We start from the raw sequence: 18,184 nt of genomic DNA, 5'->3' as shown, positions 1-18,184 counted from the left end.
GGCTAGACCAACGTAGGATGATGAGGAGGAGCGTCTGGCTGCGATGGTCTCTGTAGTAGTAGGGCTACAGTAGTATTGTTGCCGACTGTCTGGCCTATCTCCAGCCTCCACCACCCCCTCTCAAGCCGCAGCAGACCCGTGGACACCCCAGAGCTGAGCGAGGGACTGGTGGTACTGGGTACACCAGAGATGGAGCTAGGCACCATATTAGAGAGCTCATCTGTTGGCGGCGCCCGATACTCCGTCCACCTGCACCCGGATCTCTGGCGGGAGCGGAGAGCAGGTACTGAGGCTGCGGGGCGCCGCTGTCCGCACTCTTGGGGAACAGAAAGGTCTTCATTTGACCTTTGCCCTTGGCGTTGACTGTGCCGCGGTAGTCGAAGTTGTAGTCCATGGCACTGAGGGCGCAGTAGCTCTCCTCGCTCACCTGCACGCGGCACTCCACGCCCGTGAGTGTCCATGCGGCTGGCGATGTTCACAGTGTCGCCCCAGATGTCGTAGAGCAGCTTAGTGGTGCCAATCACCCCTGCAGTCAAAGGACCGTGGTTGAAACCAATGCGCAACTTGAACTTGAAGCCCAGCATGTTCTTGTTGAAGTCGTCCACCACGCGCATCATCTCCAGTGCGAAGTCAAACAGCGCCCGCAGGTGGCCGTGAGGTGCGGCGTCTCGGCGCACTGCTGCGCGTTCAGCCCAGCCGCCGCCATGTACGTGGCACCAATGGTCTTGATCTTCTCGATGTTGTTGAAGGCGGCTCGCAGAAGCAGTTCAGTCGAAGTCACCGATGAGCTCGTTGAGCACGCGGTAGCACTCCTTGCCGCCCTCGTAACTCTCCTCGTAGAACTCGCTAAAGTTAACGATACTGGCAAAAATCACGCCAACATTACCATGGTTTTTGGAGTAACTCTGAGTCACTTTGAGCTGCTCTGCCACGTGGATGGGGATGATGTTCCTAAGCAACCAATCGGCTTGGTCCCTCATGTTCTGGATCTTGATGCGGTGCTGAGTCGGCCTCACGTTGCCGTGGTAATGGAAGCGGTAGCTGACCTCGAACTTCGCGGTTGAGGAACCAGACGAGCAGGAGGAGCAGGAAGAAGGCCACTCCCACCTCGGGGCCCAGCAGGTCCTGGAGGCGGGGCACGGGGTCAGCGGCGGGCTCAGGCTGACCATGTACAACACTGCTGCGGTTACTGTTGTTGGTGGCGTCGCCAGACTGGAGGAGAGGAGAAAGGGAGGAGAGGTGGAGAGAGAAGGGGAAAGAGAGAGGGTGGAGAAACAAGGAAGGAGAGAAGGGGCGGGATGGAGAGTTGAAGAATGAGGTAGGGAGGTGGAGATGGAGAGAAATGTAGGCAGGGAGGAGAGAAGGAAGGAAGGAGGGATGGAGAAAAAGAGAGAGGGAAGGAAGGAGTTAAGGAAGGTGGAGTGAGAGATATATTTATAATCTTAGTTGTATGGATAACTTCATTCTACTCACCAAAATAACATACTGTTGGCAGAACTGGAAGACAGAGGAGACAAAAACCACGAGACACGGTCGGATGAGATTAATCGAGTCCACGACAAATTAAATTACACACAGTGTCAGCACAAAGGAAAAGTCATACTAAATTATGACATTGTGGTAATATTGTATACAATATCCTATCGAACTTCAGTGAGTGCATTGGTAGTGGATTAAATGGGTAATATACAAATTTGAGGTGGTTACATTTCTCCAGCTCCGTTCCTCAGTTGTTTATCAAAACAGTGACAGGAGTCACGTGTTGTTATTGTTTGAACTGCAGATGCCCCTTTAAGGTCCTTTCCGACCAACAAAAAGGGCCATAAATGTGTTAAAAAATAGAATCCATTGTAGCGATGTCTGACCTGCAGGGCGGGCTGAAGAGCAGGGCGAGACAGCACCAGTCCCACCACCGTGGCCATGGCCGAGCGCATCCAGCAGCTCAGCTGGCAGAGTTACAGTACTGGATGATGGCAATGATCACTGCACAGCAGGTGAGCATGGTGAACTGGGAGACACAGATAGAGACACAGGAAGGAACCATCGTTAGCATTAGCAAACTCTGGAGGAAATGACCAGGGCAAATGAACAGAAGACACTCACCTGTATGGAGAGGTGCATGTCACAGGTGACGTGTGAGAAAGACGGACACAGCGGGCAGGGACACCAGCACGGCCCTATCAGGTGACGGGGGACCCAGCCAGAGATGGCCCTCAGCAGGGTTCTAGTGCAGCTCATCACGCTGTCCAGGTAGAAGGCCATCCTGGGAGAGAAGGTTTGCTCAGAGAGGGCTGATAGACAGTACATGTACAGCAATCCAACCCCATTGAAAACAGGCTAATGGCCTCCCCTTTTCCCCATCTTCAAACTTCCCTCACTTAGTTCTCTCCCTTCCTTTACCATCCCCTATTCCTCTCCTCCCCAGTTCCAACCCACTCCTCATATCCCTCTCCCCACCCCCTTTCCCCTCTTCCTCTCCTCCCCAGTTCCAACCCACTCCTCATATCCCTCTCCCCACCCCCTTTCCCCTCTTCCTCTCCTCCCCAGTTCCAACCCCTCCTCATATCCCTCTCCCCACCCCCTTTCCCCTCTTCCTCTCCTCCCCAGTTCCAACCCACTCCTCATTATCCCTCTCCCCACCCTCTTTCCCCCTCTTCCTCTCCTCCCCAGTTCCAACCCACTCCTCATATCCCTCCCCACCCCCTTTCCCCTCTTCTCCCTCCTCCTTCCATCCCTCCCAACTTCTTCCCCCTTTTTCCTCCTCCTCCCCATCTCTCCACCTCTCCTTCTCTCCCTCAACCGTCTTACCGTATAGACAGCACCAGCGCCAGGGCCTCCAGCAGGGTGGCCACGGCAACCAGGGGCGAGGGCCGGGGCAGGCAGAGGGGCCCCAGGGAGGAGAGCAGGGGCCGGAGGAGGCAGGCCAGGGAGAGGGCCAGGAACACTGAGCAACACAGGACCATGTCCAGGAAAGAGCTGAAGGTAGGACTGGCAAGGTCTGTACCGCTGCCTGGGTCTCCACCTGGGGACGGGAGGGAATAGATACTTTGTCATTTTTCAACAGAAATGGATTGATTTGCTGTCACAATAGCCAACCTCATACACACACAAAGACACACAAGGCTGAGAGCAGCACAGCGTTAGCCGCTGTTGAATATGACCCAGGGGCTTATTCAGTGGGCAGAAGCATAAGGATCACTACAAACAATAGCAATGAATGGTTCCTGGGTCCGGTTGTAGAGTGTAAAGAGATAAAGAGCGAGAGGGTTTGGAAAGGGTAAAAGAGAGTGAGCAAAGGTTGTGGGAGAGAATAGAGAAGCATGAAGAATGGAAGTCTTAACAAAACATTAATACAATTGTCTCATTGTGATTAAGTAATAAGTATGAAACTGAACGAAACATTATCCAGACGTGAAGTTGAACATGCAGTTCCCCCAATGTACCAGCAGAGGGCATCACAAGCTAAGAGGACATTCCTATCGATGTCCTGCAGTGATTTCCCTGTCTTTGCCGCAGTCCTGACAGGCCATACATAGTGCAGTGCTTACAGGTTACTCAGAGCACACACACACACACACACACACACACACACACACAGAGAGAGAAAGAGCTAGACAGGCAGGGTGAAACGGATAGGGAGACAGAGGGACAGACAAGGAAAGACAGACCAGGTGTAGTCTAGTAGACAGAGAGGAAGTGGGACATCAGAAAGACAGATAAGAGGAATACAGATAGAGACAGACAGACAGAGAGACAGAGTAACAGACATGGAGGGATACACACCTCTTCCTGGTAGCTGGTCCTGTAGGCAGACTCCAGGGTTCTGTCCAGGAAGGTGTGGCTCAGCTTGTTGATGGGAGGCTTGAAAAAGTAGTCCTTCATCAGACTGGGAGATGGGCAGATCAACAGATGTCAGTCAGTATAGAGAAGACAGACTTGTCGGGGAGAGAGTTACACCAACCTATCATACCACCAGGGCCGTCCGTGTTCATAAGGCACCAAACATTTTGCAATGGAAAATGAAAATGAGCTTTTCTTACTGGACAAGTCCAGATAGTCCATCAACTATATCATGTATGTTTTCTTCCATTTGGTGCCGAATGAACATGACCCAGGGGCTTATTCAGTGGGCAGAAGCGTAAGATCACTACAAACAAAATGGCAAAATTCCAGTAACTTTCTCAAAACATTAAAAAAAGATTATATACACTGTTCAAAAAAATAAAGGGAACACTAAAATAACACATCCTAGATCTGAATGAATGAAATATTCTTATTAAATACTTTTTTCTTTACATAGTTGAATGTGCTGACAACAAAATCACACAAAAATGATCAATGGAAATCAAATTTATCAACCCATGGAGGTCTGGATTTGGAGTCACACTCAAAATTAAAGTGGAAAACCACACTACAGGCTGATCCAACTTTGATGTAATGTCCTTAAAACAAGTCAAAATCCAGGCTCAGTAGTGTGTGTGGCCTCCACGTGCCTGTATGACCTCCCTAAAATGCATGGGCATGCTCCTGATGAGGTGGCGGATGGTCTCCTGAGGGATCTCCTCCCAGACCTGGACTAAAGCATCCACCAACTCCTGGACAGTCTGGTGCAACGTGGCGTTGGTGGATGGAGCGAGACATGATGTCCCAGATGTGCTCAATTGGATTCAGGTCTGGGGAACGGGCGGGCCAGTCCATGGCATCAATGCCTTCTTCTTGCAGGAACTGCTGACACACTCCAGCCACATGAGGTCTAGCATTGTCTTGCATTAGGAGGAACCCAGGGCCAACCGCACCAGCATATGGTCTCACAAGGGGTCTGTGGATCTCATCTCGGTACCTAATGGCAGTCAGGCTACCTCTGGCGAGCACATTGAGGGCTGTGTGGCCCCCCAAAGAAATGCCACCCCACACCATGACTGACCCACCACCAAACCGGTCATGCTGGAGGATGTTGCAGGCAGCAGAACGTTCTCCACGGCGTCTCCAGACTCTGTCACATCTGTCACATGTGCTCAGTGTGAACCTGCTTTCATCTGTGAAGAGCACAGGGCGCCAGTGGCGAATTTGCCAATCTTGGTGTTCTCTGGCAAATGCCAAACGTCCTGCACGGTGTTGGGCTGTAAGCACAACCCCCACCTGTGGACGTCGGGCCCTCATACCACCCTCATGGAGTCTGTTTCTGACCGTTTGAGCAGACACATGCACATTTGTGGCCTGCTGGAGGTCATTTTGCAGGGCTCTGGCAGTGCTCCTCCTGCTCCTCCTTGCACAAAGGCGGAGGTAGCGGTCCTGCTGCTGGGTTGTTGCCCTCCTACGGACTCCTCCACGTCTCCTGATGTACTGGCCTGTCTCCTGGTAGCGCCTCCATGCTCTGGACACTACGTTGACAGACACAGCAAACCTTCTTGCCACAGCTCGCATTGATGTTCCATCCTGGATGAGCTGCACTACCTGAGCCACTTGTGTGGGTTGTAGACTCAATCTCATGCTACCACTAGAGTGAAAGCACCGCCAGCATTCAAAAGTGACCAAAACATCAGCCAGGAAGCATATGAACTGAGAAGTGGTCTGTGGTCACCACCTGCAAGAACCACTCCTTTATTGGGGGTGTCTTGCTAATTGCCTATAATTTCCACCTATTGTCTATTCCATTTGCACAACAGCATGTTAAATTTATTGTCAATCAGTGTTGCTTCCTAAGTGGACAGTTTGATTTCACAGAAGTGTGATTGACTTGGAGTTACATTGTGTTGTTTAAGTGTTCCCTTTATTTTTTTGAGCAGTGTATATATATATATTTCTTTATCCCAGTTGGAGAATTCCCAGAATCAGGGGGAATAAGCAGGAAATCCAGATCCTCCAACCCATATTTCTATAAAACTGTGGATTTTAGGGAAAGGAAGGGAATCTCTGTAAGACTAGTTCTATAAAGCACATTGTAAATAGACACACTGTACCAAAACAGACATTGATACCACCTGAAAGATACGTGTGGGTCTGCTTCTTTACATAACAGTTCTGCCTTCAGCATTCAGAATCTTATCCTTTGATTCCCTTAGCCTGGTCTCAGATCTATTAGTGCTGTCCTGCCAACTCCCCAAAAAGCTCCACCACAGCCATCAAGCCTGGTTCCAGATCAGTTTGTGTAACATCCATCCATCCATCCCCTCACCTGTCCTCTTTGATAACATCCACAAAGTGAGCGTCGCTCCTCTCTCTGAAGTTCTTGGAGCGCAGGGGGATGAGAGCAGAGTGGTCCATCCCCATGGCCCCTCCACCCCACTTCTTCTCCTTCTCCTGGAGCATCTCACACAGGGACGTCTGGCTGTTGGTCAGGGGCTCCTCCAGCCTGGGGCTCAGCAGACCGTTCAGGGCCTTAGGGCTGCAGCCTAAGGGGGCCTGGGAGGGACATTTGAGAGATGAGGTGTCCTGGGGGAGTTGAGAGGAGAGAGGCTAGTGAGAAGCTGTGTGTGTGTGTGTGTGTGTGTGCGTGCGTGCTGAAACAGAAAGAGAAGAGTGAGAAGTGTTAGACCTGAGGTCTTGGATAAGAGTGATTAGTGACTTAGTTAGTGAAGCCAAATGAATCAGACATTTCCGTTTGGCTAGGTTCACGTCATTCCATCATGTATAGTATGGCGATATAAATACTTCAGAAATACAATATGATGAACACTAAGCCTGGTTTTATGAACTGGGGTTGGATTTAAGTGCAGTCAGGTTGGGATGAGTAAAGGTTACGGCCAGGTTCAAAGGTCAAACGTTTACTAGAGTGAGGTAAAGTGAGGCAAACCTTGCTGCTATTGGTCGTGTGATCGTCATGGCAACCGTTCTGCACCGTGCCCTTCTCCAGAACCTGATCCTCCTTTGGAACTACAGCCGCACTGCAGGAGAGACAATGAGACTGGAGAGAAGGAGAGGTATTTGTCTATTTATATCATTTACAGTTTCTTCAATCTTAGTATTGACAAATTCTCATACTGTAGTTTACACATTCACTCTTGTGTTGTGTGTGGTTAGTGTGCTTAGCCTAAGTATTGATTGGGTGCATCAACCACACACGCACGCACGCAAACACAAAACAGTTTTATTATTCTTAATTCACAAACATGCAAACATATGTTCACTGTTAAATAAGTATTTATATCCAGGGCTTGTACTCTTCTAGCTTAGGTCTTAAAACCACAAACCCAGATATTCTTAAAGATAGCAAACTTGACATAATAATTATTCAGAAACATGGTGTCATAGATATCAATGTCCTCCAGGCTATAGGGAAATGTTACTTCCCATCATTCAAACATGAAGACATAAAACAGGGTAGTGACTGGAGGATTGATCATATGGTATAAACGGACCTTTCAACAAAGCAGATCAAAAAGGTAACACCCACATTTGGTTCAAACTCAACAAAGACAATCCTTACTAACAATGATATATATAAAGTCAGCAAAACAAGGAACGTCCTTTTCCAGGACCCTGTCTTTCAAAGATCATTTGTAAAAATACAAATAACTTCACAGATCTTCATTGTAAAGGGTTTAAACACTGTTTCCCATGCTTGTTCAATGAACCATAAACAATTAATGAACAGGCACCTGTGGAGACGGTTGTTAAGACACTAACAGCTTACAGACAGTAGGCATTTAAGGTCACAGTTATGAAAACTTAGGACACTAAAGAGGTCTTTCTTACTCTAAAAAAACCTGCACAGGATCGGTACAGCTGAACATCACACCTGCGGGACAGGTACAGGGTGGCAACAACAACTGCCAGAGTTACACCAGGAATGTACAATCCCTCCATCAGGGCTCAGACTGTCTGCAATAGGCTGAGAGAGGCTGGACTGAGTGCTTGTAGGCCTGTTGTAAGGCAGGTCCTCACCAGACATCACCGGCAACAACGTAGCCTATGGGCACCAACCCACCGTCGCTGAACCAGACAGGACTGGCAAAAAGTGCTATTCTCTGAAGAGTCGCGGTTTTGTCTCACCAGGGGTGATGGTCGGATTTGCGTTTATCGTTGAAGGAATGAGTGTTACACCGAGGCCTGTACTCTGGAGCGGGATCGATTTGGAGGTGGAGGGTCCGTCATGGTCTGGGGCGGTGTGTCACAGCATCATCGGACTGAGCTTGTTGTCATTGCAGGCAATCGCAACGCTGTGCATTACACGGAAGACATCCTCCTCCCTCATGTGGTACCCTTCCTGCAGGCTCATCCTGACATGTCCCTCCAGCATGACAATGCCACCAGCCATACTGATCGTTCTGTGCGTTATTTCCTGCAAGACAGGAATGTCAGTGTTCTGCCATGGCGAGCAAAGAGCCCGTATCTCAATCCCACTGAGCAGGTCTGGGACCTGTTGGATCGGAGGGTGAGGGCTAGGACCATTCCCCCCAGAAATGTCCGGGAACTTGCAGGTGCCTTGGTGGAAGAGTGGGGTAACATCTCACAGCAAGAACTGGCAAATCTGGTGCAGTCCATGAGGAGGAGGTGAACTGCAGTATTTAATGCAGCTGGTGGCCACCCCAGATACTGACTGTTACTTTTGATTTGACCCCCCTTTGTTCAGGGACACATTATTCAATTTCTGTTAGTCACATGTCTGTGGAACTTGTTCAGTTTATGTCTCAGTTGTTGAATCTTGTTATGGTCATACAAATATTTACACGTTAAGTTGTTGTCAGTGAGCGGACGTTTCTTTTTTTGCTGAGTTTATATATATATATATATACAGTACCAGTCAAAAGACACACCTACTCATTCAAGGGTTTTTCTTTATTTTTTACTATGTTCTACATTGTAGAATATTAATAAAGACATCAAAACTATGAAATAACACATATGGAATCATGTAGTAAGCAAAAAGTGTTTAACAAATCAAAATATATTTTAGATTTGAGATTCTTCAAAGTAGCCACACTTTGCCTTGATGACAGCTTTGCACACTGTTGACATTCTCTCAACCAGCTTCATGAGGTAGTCACCTGGAATGCATTTCAATTAACAGGTGTGCTTGGTTAATGAATTAGTGGAATTAATTTCCTTCTTAATGCATTTGAGCCAATCAGTTGTGTTGTGACAAGGTGGTATACAGAAGATACCCCTATTTGGTAAAAGAACAAGACTGTACTATGGCAAGAACAGCTCAAATAAGCCATTTCTGAGGCGGGTAATGCTAATGAACTTATCCCCTGCAGCAGAAGTAACTCTGGGTCTTCATTTCCTGTGGCGGTCCTCATGAGAGCCAGTTTCATCATAGCGCTTGATGGTTTTTGTAACTGCACTTGAAGAAACTTTCAAAGTTCTTGAAATCTTCCACATTGACTGACCTTCATGTCTTAAATCATGTCAGTTAAGAACAAATTCGTATTGACAGTGATGGCCTACCAGGGAACAGTGGGTTAACTGCCTTGTTCAGGGGAAGAACAACCTTGTCAACTCAGGATTCGATCCAGCAACCTTTCGGTTACTGGCCCAACGCACTAACCACTAGGACACCAATAAGAAGAAGAGACTTGCTTGGGCTAAGAAACACGAACAATGGACATTAGGCCGGTGGAAATCTGTCCTTTGGTTTTTGGTTCCAACCTCTGTGTCTTTGTGAGATGCAGAGCAGGTGAACAGATGATCTCCGAATGTGTGGTTCCCACCGTGAAGCATGGAGGAGGAGGTGTAATGGTGCTTAACCAGCATGGCTACCACAGCATTCTGCAGCGATACACCATCCCATCTGGTTTGCGCTTAGTGGGACTATCATTTGTTTTTCAACAGGACAATAACCCAACACACCTCCAGGCTGTGTAAGGGCTATTTGACCAAGAATGAGACTGAGGGATTGCTGCATCAAATGACCTGGCCTCCCACGATCACCCGATCTCAACCCAACTGAGATGGTTTGGGATGAGTTGAACCGCAGAGTGAAGGAAAATCAACCAACAAGTGCTTAGCATATGTGGGAACTCCTTCAATACTGTAGGAAAAGCATTCCAGGTGAAGCTGGTTGAGAGAATGCAAAGTGTCATCAAGGCAAAGGGGGGCTACTTTGAAGAATCTCAAATCTAAAATATATAACACTTTTTGCTTATTCTATTCCAATTTTAATTTGAGGGGGTGGAAGCGAGAAAGCTAGAGAGAAAGAGGAAGGGAGGGAGAGAGGGGGATAGAGGTAGGGGTAGAGAGAGGAATGGAGAGAGGTAAAGAATGAGTCAATTGAGGGTGAAGAGATAACGGAGAGGAATAAAGAGAGTTGAGTAGAGGGAGGGAGGAGAAAAATTGAAATAATGAATGAGAAAAACTGTTTGAGAGAGAGAGAGAGAGAGAGAGAGAGAGAGAGAGAGAGAAAATATTATGATAAATGGACCCATTGAGAGAGAGAGGAAGAGAGAGATCGAGCAAGTGAGAGTGAGAGAGAGAGCACGAACTCAGCACTTCAGCATTTTACCACTAATTAGAATCACAATGATACACAATCAGATTCAATGGATACAACACCAACCACAATAGCAGCCCTATAGAGAGACAGGGCCAGGATGAGGAGAGGTGGAGAGAGGGATGAGAGACAGGGTGATAGAGGAGGAGAGGTGGAGAGAGGGATGAGAGACAGGGCCCGGGTGAGAGGAGGAGAGATGGATGAGAGACAGGGTGATAGAGGAGGAGAGGTGGAGAGAGGGATGAGAGACAACGCCAGTGATAGGAGAGGTGGAGAGAGGGATGAGAGACAGAACCCGGGTGAGAGGAGGAGAAGTGGAGAGAGGGATGAGAGACAGGGTGATAGAGGATGAGAGGTGGATAAAGGGATGAGAGACAGGGCCCGGGTGAGAGGAGGAGAGGTGGATAAAGGGATGAGAGACAGGGCCCAGGTGAGAGGAGGGAGAGGTGGAGAGAGGGATGAGAGACAACGCCAGTGATAGGAGAGGTGGAGAGATGGATGAGAGACAGGGTGATAGAGGAGGTGGAGAGAGGGATGAGAGAAAGGGTGATAGAGAAGGAGAGGTGGAGAGAGGGATGAGAGACATGGCGATAGAGGAGGAGAAGTGGAGAGAGGGATGAGAGACAGGGCCATAGTAGAGGTGGAGATAGGGATGACATAGAAGAGGCTGGGAAGAGCTGAAGGAATGGACAGAGACAGATATACACTCATCTGATGATTAGGCACCAGGCCCCTGAAAGGATTGTTCAAGGTACTTGGTAACATCGTGATGCAGACACACATGCGTATACGTGCGCACCCATACACCTACAGACTTAAAACAGACAGGCAGACAGTACTGTGAACACTGGCTCACTTTCAGGCGACACACACAGCCTGATACACAGAAAAAACACACACACACACTCAGCCAAGTCAGGCTCCGAGGACAAGTGAGTGTTTGAGAGGGATGAGATAAGCCCACAGAAAGGACACGGCTTCAAGGGGCGTCATTAAACCTAGTGAAGTGTGTATGTGTGTGTGAGTGTGAGAGCCAATGAAGTGAGGTTTAACCAATGAAGTGAGGTTTGTACCAGTGAAGTGTGTGTGTGTGTGTGTGTGTGAGAGAGTGTGTGTGTGAAGTGAGGTTTGTACCAATGAGAAGTGTGTGTGTGTGTGTGTGTGTGTGTGTGTGTGTGAGAGAGAGAGCCAATGAAGTGAGGTTTGTACCAGTGAAGTGTGTGTGTGTGTGTGTGTGTGTGTGTGTGTGTGTGAGAAGAGAGCCAATGAAGTGAGGGTTTGTACCATTGAAGGGTGTGTGTGTGTGTGTGTGTGTGTGTGTGTGTGTGTGTGTGTGTGTGTGTGAGAGAGAGAAGCCAATGAAGTGAGGGTTTGTACCAGTGAAGTGCGTGTGTGTGTGTGTGTGTGTGTGTGTGTGTGTGAGAGTGAGAGAGAGAAGAGCCAATGAAGTGTGTTACCTCATGTAATGCCAAGGACACAGCAGTTCGTCTCCTCTCCCCTCTTCACTTCTCATCTGCCTTTCCCTAGACCCCCTGCCAAACTCCTATCCCCTCTTCACTTCTCATCTGCTTTTCCCTAAGACCCCCACGACCAGCGCTGGCAGATGTAGTGGTGGTACGGGAGGATTACAGTGGAACTGTGGGGGCTAATGGTATCTATAAAGCAAGTCTGTGTGCGTACTGTATGACTGAGAGAGTAGTGAATACTGGATATAGGTGTAGCAGCAGGGGTAAATATACGGTACAGTCAGAAAGTATTCAGACCCCTTGACATTTCCCACATTTTGTTATGTTCCAGCCTTATTATAAAATTAATTCAATTGTTTTTTCCCTCATCAATCTACACATAGGAATATGTCACATTAACATAAGTATTCAGACCCTTTATTTAGTACTTAACTAAAGCACCTTTAGCAGTGATTACAGCCTCGAGTCTTCTTGGGTGTGGCTACAAGCTCAGCTTGTATTTGGGAGTTTCTCCCATTATTCTCTGCAGATCTCTCCAGCTCTATCAGGTTGGATGGAGAGCAGATCCCACTCCTGCAGTGTCTTGGCTGTGTGCTTAGTGTCGTTGTGCTGTTGGATGGTGAACCTTCGACCCAGTCTGAGGTCCTGAGTGTTCTGGAGCAGGTTTTCATCAAGGATCTCTCTGTATAATGCTCCGTTCATCATTCCCTCGGTGTGACTAGTCTCCCAGTCCCTGCCACTGAAAAACATCTCCACAGCATGATGCTGCCACTATGCTTCACCATAGGGATGGTGCCAGGTTTCCTCCAGGCGTGACGCTTGGCATTCCAGGCCAAAGAGTTCAATCTTGATTTTATCAGACCAGAGAATCTTGTTTCTCATGGTCTGAGAGTCACTTTAGGTGCCTTTTGGCAAACTCAGCGGGCTGTCATGTGCTTTTTTACTGAGGAGTGGCTTCCGTCTGGCCACTCTACCATAAAGGCCTGATTGGTGGAGTGCTGCAGAGATGGTTGTCCTTCTGGAAGGTTTCTCTCATCTCCACAGTGGAACTCTGGAGCTCTGTCAGAGAGACCATAGGGTTATTGGTCACTTCCCTGACCAAGGCCGTTCTCCTCAATTGTTTGGTTGGGCGACCAGCTCTGAAAGGAGTCTTGGTGGTTCCAAACTTCTTCCATTTAAGAATGATGGAGGCCACTGTGTTCTTGGGGACCTTCAATGCTGCAGAAATGTTTTGGAGGCTGTGCCTCAACACAATCCTGTCTCGGCTCTACGGACAATTCCTTCGACCTCATGTCTTGCTTTTTGCTCTGACATGCACTGTCAACTGTGGGACTTTATATACACAGGTGTGTGCCTCTCCAAATCATGTCCAATCAATTCAATTTACCACAGGTGGACTCCTGTGTTGTAGAAACATCTCAGGATGATCAATGGAAAATGGATGCAACTGAGCTCAATTTTGAGTCTCATAGCAAAAGGCCTGAATATTTACGTAAATGCAATCAGTTTTCCCTTTTAATACATTTGCAGAAAATTCTAAAAACCTGTTTTCACTTTGTCATTGTGGGGTATTGTGATGTCATTATGGGGTATTGTGATGTCATTGTGGGGTATTGTATGTAGATTGATGAGGAACATGCTTTATTTAATCCATTTTAGAATAAGGCTGTGACGTAACAAAATGTGGACAACATCAAGGGTCCTGAATACTCTGAGCGTACTGTATCTTGTCTCTATATGGAGCCTCGTACCATCATGACACTAAACTCACCATAGGGACCAAAACAGATTTATACTAATGTCAACATGGGCCGTATTCAGAGTAGGCTTCCTGATCTAGGATCAGGTTTGCCTTTTAGATCATAATGAATAAGACTATATCGACAGGGTGACCTGATCCTAGGTCAACACTCCTACACTTATCAATTAACAGTAAGAGGAAGTAGAGAATTGTCTCTGTTGGTGAATATTACATTATATCGTTGTGGATAAGCAAGGGTCGTAAATTTACATACACTTAGGTTGGAGTCATTAAAACTTGTTTTTCAACCACTTCAAAAATGTCTTGTTAACAAACTACAGTTTTGGTCAGTTAGGACATCTACTTTGAGCATGACACAAGACATTTTTCCAACAATTGTTTACAGACAGATTATTTTACTTATAATTCACTGTATCACAATTCCAGTGGGACAGAAGTTCACATACACTAAGTTGACTGTGCCTTTAAACAGCTTGGAAAATTCCAGAAAATTATGTCATGGCTTTAGAAGCTTCTGATAGGCTAATTGACATCATTGAGTCAATTGGAGGTGTACCTGTGGATGTATTTCAAGGCCTACCTTCAAACTCAGTGCCTCTTTGCTCGACATCATGGGAAAATCAAAAGAAAAAAGCCAAGACCTCAGAAAAAAAATTGTAAACCTCCACAAGTCTGGTTCATCCATGGGAGCAATTTCCAAATGCCTGAAGGTACCACGTTCATCTGTACAAACAATAGTACGCAAGTATAAACACCATGGGACCACACAGCCGTCATACCACTCAGGAAGGAGACGCGTTCTGTCTCCTAGAGATGAGCGATACTTTTTGATGTGAAAAGTGCAAATCAATCCCAGAACAACAGCAAAGGACCTTGTGAAGATGCTAGAGGAAACAGGTACAAAAGTATCTATATCCACAGTAAAACGAGTCCTATATTGACATAACCTGAAAGGCCACTCAGCAACGAAGAAGCCACGGCTCCAAAACCGCCATAATAAAGCCAGACTACGGTTTGCAACTGCACATGGGGGACAAAGATCATACTTTTTGGAGAAATATCCTCTGGTCTGATGAAACAAAAATAGAACTGTTTGGCCATAATGACCATCGTTATGTTTGGAGGAAAAAGGGAGAGGCTTGCATACCGAAGATCACCATCCCAACCGTGAAGCACCTGGGTGGCAGCATCATGTTGTGGGGGTGCTTTGCTGCAGGAGGGACTGGCGCACTTCACAAAATAGATGGCATCATGACGAGGAAAATTATGTGGATATATTGAAGCAACATCTCAAGACATCAGTCAGGAAGTTAAAGCTTGGTCGCAAATTGGTCTTCCAAATGGACAATGACCCCAAACATACTTCCAAAGTTGTGGCAAAATGGCTTAAGGACAACACAGTCAAGGTAGTGGAGTGGCCATCACAAAGCCCTGACCTCAATCCTATAGAAGATTTGTGGGCAGAACTGAAAAAGCGTGTGCGAGCAAGGAGTCCTACAAACCTGACTCAGTTACACCAGCTCAGTCAGGAGGAATGGGCCATAATTCACCCAACTTATTGTGAGAAGCTTGTGGAAGGCTACCCGAAACATTTGACCCAAGTTAAACAATTTAAAGGCAATGCTACCAAATACTAATTGAGTGTATGTAAACTTCTGACCCACTGGGAATGGGATGAAAGAAATAAAAGCTGAAATAAATCCTTCTCTCTACTATACATTTCACATTCTTAAAATAAAGTGATGATCCTAACTGACCTAAGACAGGGCATTTTTACTAGGATTAAATGTCAGGAATTGTGAAAAACTGAGTTTAAATGTATAAGGTGTAAATAAAGATAAAGATGTAAACTTCCGACTTCAACTGTAGATATCTTGTTAAGTTAGGGCCTGTGTTTTGTGCAATTATGTAACATGCTTGGATTTTAACCTTCATTTAAACTTTGATTAACTTTTTAGGTCAAATGGTCCAACACCATCCTCAAACAATTCCTTATATTTTTGGCGTAATTTTAATTTCTGGAAAAGGCTTAAAATACAGGATAGGATCTCATGTCACATACTGCTCAAAACACACGGCCCTACAATTATGTTCTGAAGACATGTCTACTGAGCTGAACATTTGTTACACTATGACCATTTTCTAAATGAAGTCAAAGTACAGTATGCTATTACAACCAAAGAATATGTCTATCCAAGTTACACAGTAGAAAACCACCAAAGAGGGGAATGAGCACACACCTGTCCCCCATCTCCCCTTTACCCTGCAGAATACCATGTCCTCACCTTGGCCCTGTCGGGAGCCCCTCTCTGGGGTAGGCCACAGGCTGAGGGGGCTCTGGGGGCTCCATCTGGGGTGTGGGCATGGGATGTGGGACAGCGGGTGTCCCCCCCAGGCTCCAGGCCAACCAGGCCCAGCTGGGAACAGCTACAGTAGCACGGCTCCACCTTCCTCCCTGAGATCAGGTAGGTCTTCAATCCTGAAGGAGACAGAACACAGAGATAGATGACAGTGACAGAGACTCAACACACATGCTGCAAAAGGTAGAAGAAAAGTGCCTTTTATGTGAAAAGAATGTGTGCATGTGTGTGCTTCAGAACGATCCTGACGCCTCAGAACAGTTGGGTAGGCTGTTTGGCCGCTGCTGTTAGTACGTGTTGTGCTCTTTCTCTGAGTTGTACAAGCAAGCAGAGCAGAAACTGGCCACCAAGGGCGTCATTCACCCCAAAACCTGAGGGGGCACAAAGTGAGGGAGGATGGCCGGGGGGGTGGTAAGCGAAATGTTAATTTTTCAAATACCTGAAACAGCTTTTCATCTAGAGCCATAACCATTATGTAAACTTCTATGTCAAAAATATGTACACTACCATTCAAAAGTTTGGGGTCACTTAGAAATGTCCTTGTTTTTGAAAGAAAAACACCCTTTTTGTCCATTAAAAAAAAAAAAACAGATCAGAAATACAGTGTAGACTTTGTTAATGTTGTAAATGACTATTGTAGCTGGAAATGTCAGATTTTTAATGGAACATCTACATAGGCGTACAGAGGCCCATTATCATGAACCATCACTCCTGTGAGAGCTTCAAGTTCCTTGGTGTCCACATCACCAATGAACTAGAATAGTCCAAACACACCAAGACAGTCGTGAAGAGGGCACGACAAAACCTATTCCCCCTCATGAGACTGAAACGATTTGTCATGGGGTCCTCAGATCATAAGTAGCCTTGCTACTGTTATTTTCACTGTCATTTTAGTAGTTTTTTTCATGATAATGTCTCCTTTGCCAAGATAATCCTTCCACCAGACAGGTGTGGCATATCAAGAAGCTGATCTTGTGCTGGGAACAATAAAAGGCCACTCTAAAATGTACAGTTTTATCACACAACACCATGCCACAGATGTCTCAAATTTTGAGGGAGAGTGCAATTGACAGGCTGACTGCAGGAATGTCCACCAGAGCTGTTGCCAGATAATTTAATGTTAATTTCTCTATGATAAGCCACCTCCAACATCGTTGTAGAGAATTTTGCAGTACGTCCAACCGGCATCACAAGCGCAGACCACAGGTAACCACACCAGCCCAGGACCTCCACATCCACAGACCACAGGTAACCACACCAGCCCAGGACCTCCACATCCACAGACCACAGGTAACCACACCAGCCCAGGACCTCCACATCCACAGACCACAGGTAACCCCACCAGCCCAGGACCTCCACATCCACAGACCACAGGTAACCACACCAGCCCAGGACCTCCACATCCACAGACCACAGGTAACCACACCAGCCCAGGACCTCCACATCCACAGACCACAGGTAACCACACCAGCCCAGGACCTCCACATCCACAGACCACAGGTAACCACACCAGCCCAGGACCTTCACATCCACAGACCACAGGTAACCACACCAGCCTAGGACCTCCCACATCCACAGACCACAGGTAACCACACCAGCCCAGGACCTCCACATCCACAGACCACAGGTAACCACACCAGCCCAGGACCTCCACATCCTGCTTCTTCACCTGTGGGATCATCTGAGACCAGCCACCTGAACAGCTGATGAATCTGTGGGTTTGCACAACTGAATCATTTCTGCAAAAATGGTCAGAAATTGTCTTAGGGAAGCTTCTATGCATGCTCGTTGTTCGTCCAGTCTTAACCTAACTGCAGTTCAGCATTGTAACCGACTTCAGTAGACAAATACTCACCTCCGATGGCCACTGGCATGCTGGAGAAGTGTGCTCTTCATGGATGAATCCTAGTTTGCTGATGTCAACGTTGTGAACAGAGTGCCCCATGGTGGCGGTGGGGTTATGATATGTGTTGCATAAGCAACAGACAACGAACACAATTGCATTTCTGCAATTTGAATGCACAGAGAATACCATGAAGAGATCCTGAGGCCCATTGTCGTGCCATTCATCCACCACCATCACCTGATGTTTCAGCATGATAATGCACAGTCCCATGTCACAAGGATCTGTACACAGAAATAGCCCAGACATGTCCCCCATTGA

The 18,184-nt window shown here is 47.1% G+C and overlaps 1 pseudogene; it reads right to left on the bottom strand.

Annotated features, from left to right (window-relative positions):
* Nucleotides 1-12: 12 nt before the first annotated feature.
* On the bottom strand, nucleotides 13-17,965 carry LOC135566705 (adenylate cyclase type 9-like; annotated as a pseudogene).
* Between the last annotated feature and the right edge of the window lie 219 nt (nucleotides 17,966-18,184).

The sequence above is a fragment of the Oncorhynchus nerka genome, unplaced genomic scaffold (assembly GCF_034236695.1).
Source record: "Oncorhynchus nerka isolate Pitt River unplaced genomic scaffold, Oner_Uvic_2.0 unplaced_scaffold_3662, whole genome shotgun sequence".
NCBI lineage: Eukaryota > Metazoa > Chordata > Actinopteri > Salmoniformes > Salmonidae > Oncorhynchus > Oncorhynchus nerka.
The sequence above is the reverse complement of the archived record's forward strand: the minus strand, read 5'-3'. Positions and strand labels throughout refer to the sequence as shown.